General features: G+C 31.8%; 1 long non-coding RNA gene across 1 annotated transcript; it reads right to left on the reverse strand.

The window, feature by feature from the left end:
- Window positions 1-3454: 3454 nt before the first annotated feature.
- On the reverse strand, window positions 3455-5125 carry LOC145597262 (uncharacterized). Its single transcript, XR_014103311.1, has 2 exons — window positions 4450-5125; window positions 3455-3735 (listed from the first exon to the last, which is right to left on the reverse strand). It is a non-coding gene; the product is annotated as an uncharacterized LOC145597262 (long non-coding RNA).
- Window positions 5126-6298: the final 1173 nt, after the last annotated feature.

The raw sequence follows: 6298 nt of genomic DNA on the forward strand, positions 1-6298 counted from the left end.
GTTGTTAAACCAGTCTGCTATTGCTCCGGTTAGGGTGGTCGGAAAGACCTTGCACCAAACCGCATCCGAATCGGTATACAAAAATCATGTGCCCCTTATAAGATGTTATGAACCTGCTTGGATCACCTCTTTCATCATATATGCATGTCAGAATTTTAACCTTTTCCATAGGCTAATCTAAGATTTCCTACGCAAACGGCGAGGCCCTTAGCTGAACAGTTGTTCGGATCACCCCTAGCCCTACATTCTGCGAGCTTCTCTCTTGCTAATTTCTAGTGTTAACGACACAACTAGAGGATTGTGCCTTTGTCTCCTAGACGGTTAGATGTGTCCTTGGCGGCGACACTTCTCTATACGGGTGCCTCAGCAAGCTCATCGCTTGGTTAAGTTGACTATCAAGATTTACAATGGGTACCCCTCTTGCAGCCCTGGTAGTTCCAGCCTCAGCTTCTTTCCTCTTCTTGCTCAAAGCCGACATCACCCTGCCCGCTATCTCCAAATCCTCCGGGGTAAACTCGGTCATGGGATCTGCCACTGCACCAACATGCCGTTTTGGGTTTTCGACATATTAAAATGATTTCCTTCCAAGGTGCGAGTTTCATCCTCTATCTCAACCTCTAGTTGCACTCCAATCCCAGGATTAATTATCCTGCTTGCCCCATCGTTACTTCCAGGTGTTTTTTTGTTACCGGCCATGGTTTCTCTAGGTAACGTCCTTAGGCGATAGAAGTAATCACTGTCCCCTCCTTCTAGCGCCAAATGTTCTTGTACACATCCGATTACCCGTATATATACGAGATCCGTGAAGACCCTATCGTCTGGCTAAGCACCTACATAGGAAGAGAGGATTAGCTAACTAGCCCCAAGGTGAATCCGGGTTTAACCACTCCAATGATAGAGTTAGAAAGTGTTTGAGAGAAAAGAAGAGACGATACGAAGAGAGAGAGAGAGAGAGAGGGAGAGAGAGAGAGAGTGTGTGTGTGTGTGTAATAAATGCTACCTTTTGATTTGGAGAATCCTACCTATTTATACAGATTCAACTGCCATGTGGTTTTAATGTCATGCAAACCACTTTACCCCAGTGTTGATTAACCAACGCCACGTGCTCAGTTTTAAGAGGTGCCGATATCAATGTCGTTATGTGACGTTACCGATATGGGTTTTATCACTATAAATCCAAACCCGCTTAGGCTGCAAACGAGTAAATATTGGCACTGTACAAGATATCGGTATCCCCGCCCCCCCCCCCCCCCCCCCCCACAGAGAGTAATAGCACTATAGCAGGGAAGGAAATATTGTTGCCGTATGAAATATTGACTTTGTATAAGATTAAGCATAGTCATGTGAGTAATTGTTACAATCATCTCAATGTGTAAATTCCTAAATATCAATGTTTATAATTTAATTTATACTTATTGTAAAATAAAAATATGATTTGTTAAAATTTTGTATTGATAAATGTATATGAACTGATCAAAACATTTGAAAAAAAAAAAAAATAATAAAAAAAAAAAAAAAAAATTTTGTAAGTGAGGAAAAGTAGTGGGACATGAAAAAAAAAAAAAAAAAAAAAAAACAGATAAAAAAAAAAAAAAAAAAAAAACAGATTTTTGTAAGTGAGGAAAAGTAGTGGGACATGATAACTATGATAAGGTTATTTAATAATGGTGGTTTCTAATAGTGTGTATTATTTTGAAATGATAAAAAACAGATTTTTGTAAGTGAGGAAAAGTAGTGGGACATGATAACTATGATAAGGTTATTTAATAATGGTGGTTTCTAATAGTGTGTATTATTTTGAAATGATCAAAAGAAGAGCAATGCATTAATTATTCTGAGCATTTGCTGAATAGAATAAATCAGATTATGTCATATCTTTTTATTTGTGTTTATTAATCGTTAAATATACTCCCTTTAATTTTAAATACTTGCTCCATTTCTATTTTTTGTACTCCCTCCGTCCCAAAAAGAACGACCCATTTGGCCAAAACTTTGTCCCAAAAAGAATGACCCATTTGCATTAAAACACTCACCAATTTGCTACAATATTTGTGCAAAATTAGCTTCCCCATATAAAAATTAGATTTTCCATGTTATTTTATTACTTTCTCTCTCTATTTTTTACAAACCCCATGTAAATTTATCTTTCCAATATACTTTTACTTCTTTTTACTTAACTTCCTTAATACCCGCGTAATCAACCCAAATGGGTCGTTCTTTCTGGGACGGAGGGAGTACTATTTATTTGTCCTACTTTGACTAATGTTTGTGATTTATACATAAGAAAAAATATAGTTTTGTGGGTACTTGTTGGAATCATCTCAATGAATAGATTATTAATTTTCAATTGTTAGAATTTATACTAATGGATAATTAAAGATATTAATGATCAAAAATTAGCATCGGCGTGCGTGTCCAAGAGAAATGGAGCAAGTATTTAAAAACGGAGGGAGTATTTCATAAACTATAAAAATTATAAATGTACAATTATGAATAAAGATTTGAAATATTTGATTTGATATATAGTTCGGATCAAATAATCGAATTAGATCAGATGATTAAATATGAGTTGAACGCCTAAACCTCCAAAAATTATATGTTCATTAATTGTAACACTTTAAAAAACCAAAGTAAGAAAAAGTTCACGTCCATGGAATTATTAATCAAGTCGAGATAGGTCGGTTCAGGTTGTATGAATGCTCCCTTTGTTTCACAATGATATTACTGTTTTGTAAATTGATGCAAATTTTTACCCATCTTCGACCGTAAATATCTTTAATCTACTCACCAAGACGAATCAAACTAGATTCCACATGACTATTTTTAATATTATAAATTTAAGAGAAATTTAGAATATTATCTCTTTTTTTAAAAACGTTAAAAATTTTAAACAAGAACATCATTGTGAAACAGAGGGAGTATTATTAAGTCATTGGGATAAGAAATTAATAATCAAGTTAAGATAGATTGGTTTAGGTTGTACGGAGTATCATATTATTAAGTCATTGGGATAAGGAATTAGTAATCAAGTCCAGATAGATCATTCAGGTTGTATAATATTATTAAGTCAATGGGATAATCAATTGTGGCGACTCCCTCCCTCCCTTCTCGAGAGTTGATACACATACAACTATTGTATGTGTCCCTACATACAACACTATTAGAAATTTGACACATCAACATAAAATGGGAGAAAATAAGGAGTCAAATATAAATTGAATTTAATGGAACTTGTGCCTATTATTTTAATCAATAAAAATATGATAAATTAGAGTTGTATGTAGAGACCACATACAACAATTGTATGTGTAACCCTTACCCTCCCGTCCCCAGAAAAACCCAAGCAATTTAATTTGTGATCTCCGCGATGTGCGATATAGTCGGTGCGATATATTAATTTTTTTGCATAATCTAAACAAAGAAATCGTCGGTAAATTCACGAACCAATCTCAAATAAAGCAAACATGAGATTATATTTATATCATTATAATAATAGATAAGAGATTACAAGAACAAACCCTTTTCTTTTAAAAAGAAAGAGCTTTTACACATATTCATGGATAAAATCCACAATTTAAAAAAAAAAAAAAAAAAAAAAAAGAAGTTTCCTACAAACAATGTTAAGAAATGGATAGCTAAAACGAGGTAACTCGTAAGTAATTTCTCCATTTCTGTGTAAACAATGTAATTACGGCTTCTACTAGCTCCTTTCATTTATTCTCTCATACTTAGGATCTGCAAAACATTGAGATTTTATTAGAATTAATACCATATGTTCATATAGTTACGCTTTTAATTTTATACTTGTCAATGTAAAAAATTATTCACTTATTAGTATGTACTAGTAGAAGATATAATATTATTTGATAACTAAATATGCAAATTGAGTCTAATATAACAAGATCTCACTTAGCTAACTAAATTTTTTCATGGATCACAAACAATCGTCAAAATGAGAAATTTAAAGTTCAACCATTACATTGAAACGGAGGTAGTATCAAATGAGATTGGATAGCTGGATGGCCTGGAGTAGTATGGACTTATAACAAAGTGCTTTAAATTACAAATGTCAACTACTCCGAATCTCTGCTCCATATATATTTAATTCATATGTATTTGATTAGATCTATTGGTGTGATAACAAAACAATTACGAAATACCTTTAAAAATAAATACTCCCTTCATTACATATTACTCGCAACAAAGGAATATTTTATGTCTAATAAATAATACTTTTTTGTTGCGAGTAATATATAATACTCTCTCCGTTACGAGTAAATAGTCATTTTTTTTTTCAACAGACAAATCCATGCTTAATTACAAATTAATTATCAAATATATTATGCCCATAATTAAAAGTCAACTAACACGGACATAAAAATTACTTTTAAGTTCTATCTTCAGATTATAACACCTTAGATTTAATAAAATAAATAAATAAAAAACTACCTTAGACGAGCGGATGATGATGGCGATGATCTAATCGCTGTCGCTGCCGCTGCTGCTGCTACCATCATGATCATGACCATGTTCCTTCTTCTTCTTATCCTACTTTTTCTTCTTCTCACCATGACCATCATCTTTTTTATGATCCTTACCATCATGTTTATCATGATCTTTATGATGATCACCATCATGTTTCTTATGATCATCACCATGACCAAGGATCTTAGACATCATTCCTCCTTCTTTATGTTCACCATCTTTGCTATGATGACCATCATCTTTCTTATGATGCTCATCTTTCTTGTCACCTCCCATATGAAGTTTCTCTCCTATCTTTTCAATGAAACCTGCCATTTTTTCTTTGTGATTTGGATGATGTTTGATGATGTATGTATTATATGGTTTATATGAATGAATTATTACATCTTGGGGTGGTAAGTATTTATAGGCTCATAAAACGAATTCTCTTTCTTTTTTTTAGTTGAAAATAATATCTCTTTTCATTTATTATATTAATAAATTTTAATATCTTTTTATTCTTATGCAACTTGTAAACTTTGGATAGGATGATATAATAATTATTTTAGTACGAGATGTGTAAATAGATAATGTTAGATAGATTATCCGCGTTGATATCGTAATTTACTTCACATGGGCTACGTGTATGCCGCGTACTCTACTTTTCACCCTTGCGCAAATCCTGTCAAAAAATTACTCTCATTAGCACCAATTATATGTTGTTTTAGGCCCTATTCTCTTCACCTTAAAAAAATAATATTAAGTATAAATAATTTCATTTCAGTAAAAATAAGTTCAGTTCCGCAAAATTAATTTCAGTTCAGTAAAATTAAGTTCAGTTCAGTAAAATTTAGTTTTCTTAAAGAAGAATTATAATAGAAATCAGTAAAAATAATTTCAGTTCAGTAAAAATAATTTCAGTTCAGTAAAATTAAGTTCAGTTCATTAAACATAAGTTCAGTTTAGTAAAAATAATTTCAATTCAGCAAAATTAAGGTGAATCAAACATGGCCTTACTATTATTAACACCAACTTGCTATAAAATTAATGTTAATAATATTGAATAATCAATTTTACTTAATTTGAAGGAAAATTTGTCAATTATAGCTATTTAAAGTTTCTCTTTACTTAATAACCAATTTTATGTTGTATTAAAAGCTACTCCCTCTTTCCTTAAATTTTTGCCCCATAGCAAAAATTTGGTCAACTTTTATAAACTTTAACCATAAAGTACTCTTAATCTATAAGTGATAATATAGTCATGTGAGATCTTGTTGGATGCGTCTCATTGTACATTTTATTGATATTTAGTTTTATAATTTTGGGAAGTTATCACTAGTACACTCTAACTTTTGGCTTTTATCTTTGATACACCTCATTAAATTTTCATTATCAACGATACACTCATAATTAACAACTAGTTACTACAGTAACTACATCTTTAATCAAACGTTAAGTACTCTTGATCAACACGTTTCTATTGATAAAAAGAGGAAAAGACCTCAAAGCCTTCCAACCTTTTCCTCCTTATTTAAAAAATAAATAAATAAATAAATAATAAAACTTCCACCACATTTGCTCTTATAAATACAAGGTCTTTTCTTCAAACTTTATTTTGCAACCTCTTTCTCTTTCCTGTTTTTTTTTTTATTTTTTTTTTATTTTAATTTTGTTTTTTTTATTTTTGCTTGCTCAGTTTTTCTTCAATGGCTTCCTCTTCTGCGACAAGATACATTTCAAGCAACAGAAACATTAGAGGCTTGTGGGTTAAAAGCATTACCTGCAACTATGATCCTCTAATAGCTGCTGACATCAGGTTCTCAAACTCAATTGC

This window comes from Chenopodium album, chromosome 2 (assembly GCF_948465745.1).
Source record: "Chenopodium album chromosome 2, dcCheAlbu1.1, whole genome shotgun sequence".
Lineage (NCBI taxonomy): Eukaryota > Viridiplantae > Streptophyta > Magnoliopsida > Caryophyllales > Amaranthaceae > Chenopodium > Chenopodium album.